This window comes from Aptenodytes forsteri, unplaced genomic scaffold, assembly GCF_000699145.1.
Source record: "Aptenodytes forsteri isolate BGI_AS27 unplaced genomic scaffold, ASM69914v1 Scaffold84, whole genome shotgun sequence".
NCBI classification, from domain to species: Eukaryota; Metazoa; Chordata; class Aves; order Sphenisciformes; family Spheniscidae; genus Aptenodytes; species Aptenodytes forsteri.
The window spans coordinates 363,443-366,621 of record NW_008795492.1 but is presented as its reverse complement, the minus strand read 5'-3'; positions in this window follow the sequence as shown (position 1 = coordinate 366,621).

The window sequence follows — 3,179 nt, the reverse complement described above, 5'->3', positions numbered from 1 at the left end:
TATGTATATATATGTATATATGTGTGTGTGTATATACACATATATGTATATATATGTATATACACACAAATGGTTCCTGGAAAAGAACTCAGAACGCTTTGCTAGCAAAACACTGTGGTGTGCAAAACTAGAACTCAATAGAAAAAAGCCATTTCTCTGAAGGCCACATAGCTGAGAGTCTTCAGTTTACCTCATTCTTTGTAGCAGCCCTTGATTTTAACAGTTTTTGTAATAGGTACAAACGATCCCATGCCTTTCTAGGTGCAATTTTAAGTTAAGCTAAAATTCTTTTTATGGTAATTTATTTGTATATGAGGGTAGAAGGTGAGATCATGTCATACCTTAAAGTTAAAATCCTAATTTTGGGAAACTGACACTATTTAAATTATTAGCAACTGTTGTACAGAAAGTCTCTTTTTCTACTGCATTGTTACATTACCATTCATACACGTTCAAGCACAGCATTTTACCATAAATAAGCATTTCTCTAGCACATGTAAAATGCAGTGTTTAAAGTAGTGCAAACACTATTCCACTGCAAAGGTGGATGAACTTATTTTCATTTGAGTATTAATTCCTCTTTAAAAAAAAAAAGAGCAATATAATTGTTTAAATAATATATGCCCTGTTTACTAAAGTTGTTATTTTAAAAGTGGATTTAAGGGCAGCCCAAATTTGGAGTAAATACTCCTCACTAAAGGTAGTTTTATTTTTTCAACACAAGGATGAACCTGTGAATCCATAGACGTCATAATTCACTACTCAGTCTAACCTTGCAGAAAGTACAATTTAGTGTCCCAGGAAAGCTGCCTGCACTATCAGTATTTATTTTCCAGTTAATTCGTGGTTTACCTGAGGTTCATTATGAAAACAAAAAAATTGTATGTTTCAAGTGCTGTTTCATTGAGCTTATTAGAACAACTGCATTGCTAGATAGACATTTTTCTAAAATGTTAATGAAAGTGTATTTTAGAATGAGGTTGTTGTTAAACTATAATAAGCAGTTTCCAAAATAATCACTTATCAGATAAGCTTAAGTGTTTGAAAATAAGACAATTTGCACAATTCTTTTAAACTGTGTGCCATTCAGACCTGAGTGGGTCCCTGTCCTCCTCTTCCTCCACCTCTTCCCTCTCCCCCTCCCAAGGTATTTTAATACAAACAGGTTATTTGCTGAATTAAGTATTTTTTCTTTTGACCTTTTTGAACAAACTTGTCACTGGAATGGTCTACAAGTGACTTTTTCCAGTCAGCTCACTCACAGGTAGAAGGGAGTGTTTATAGAACACTAAATTTTTCTGAAGTATATTAATCTGTAAATCCAGCCACGCACCTAATTGGAAGTAATGGTTTAAATATGATTTAGTTCCTAATTTAAGCCACCTTCTGCATGGCTAGTCTGAGGTCCCCAGTGATGATGATGGAGATAAAATGCAGGGTTCAGCTGCCGTATGTGTGTCTAAATTTTTGGTGTTATCACTGCTGTATCCTAAGCAGAAGTATTCACTAAAACTTATATCATAAATTATGTTGCAAAAAAAAAGCTCTTCTTTTTTTCAGAAATGTCACTTTTGTAAAACAGTTCTAGGAGATTTTTGTAACTGGAACACGGGTGGGGGGCGGAGTTTCTCAGCCACTAAGATTTCTCCCCCCGCCCCAGCTTACTTATTTCAGTTATAGTAACATCATGTATACAGTGGATTTAGGCTTAGATTAAATGGATCATCATTTAATAAAAAAATACAAACACTTATCTTGGAGCATACCCAGATTGTGGCTGGCTGGCTGGAAATTTCTCTGATTTGCCAATGCTATTGCTATGAATTATTAAATGATAGCAGAGATTTAACTAGCAGATTGTTTGATTAAATATTTGAGCATTTTAAGTCCAGAAATAGATGCAGCCATCTGCATTTAAAAAAAACCCACCCAGTAATTGAAGAGACAGCTGTCAACAGTTGCTTTTAATAAGGTCACTAAGTACTATATAGTACAGTATTAATTTATAGCAGAAAATCATATCTTGTAAACTGTATATAAAACACTGTTTTATGGTGCAATCATTTGTCAAACTTATGTCTGTTACTTTTGTTTTAAAGTTGTGTGCATTCTTTTCATACCTAAGAGCATCACTGTAAAATCTGCTGAAGACTATTTATAGGTTTTATTTGCACAAGGTTTTGTTTTAAACTACAGGAAGTTCGTATTGAACATGCCTAAACATCTGTAGACTTTTTCAGTTCATGAAAAGCAAATGTTTCCATGTGAATCTTCTCCAAAGGTAATCCCATATTTGTGTTGAGTGTTTACATAAGCCTTTCAGATTCTGCCAGCCATTATTTTTAACTTTTTGAAGGACAGCTCATTTCATGCGTCACTAGAGACTCTTATTTAATCTTTCGCTTCAAAATTCCCCAAAAGGTTTGATGTCCCATCATACTGTAATTTGTGCACATTTTGTCATTTATTTGGCTAACAAAATGTAAGATTGGAAACGTAAAATACCTTCAGAAGGAAAACTAGTTAATTTGTGTGTATAAATCTTATTGTTGAGCTCAGCTGAAATAATCACCTGGAAGCCATTTGTCTCAGACCTGGGGAGGATGTGCTTCCCTGAACGCACCAGTCTAACCATTTAACATCGTTTTCCCTTGTTAATCTTGCTGGCGAGTGATACCAGTTTCCCGAAGACGCTGGTAGTGTGCCACACCACCTGAGCCCCGTCCTCTGACTGAAGTGAAGCTGCCAGATTAGGGCCCTCCTGTCATACCTGTGTTTCAGAGCCGTTGTTTAACCACTTCAGAACACAACTGTAGATTACTGTTTGCCCCACACACACACAAAAAAAGTGAAAGCTGTCCTTTAAAACCTTTGTGAAGGAGGAAAATAATGAAGGAAATGGTGTCTGCAAGCGGGTTGTCCTGCCTGGGCGTCGCGTTGCTCCTCGCTCGAGGCCTGACCGTCTGCGTCCCCCGCCCTGGCCTTTACTGAGGATTGTTTTCCAATTGGTTAGAACATTTTTCAATTAATGATTTCCGAACAAATGTTAATACAAACTGTATAAAATGAACATAATTTTCTTCACTTGTATTTTTGTTATTGAGCAAGTTTATCAAAATAAATTGTCTACTAAAGCGACTGGCCCCGGCTGCGCTGACTGGAATCGGCCCCTCCCCTCG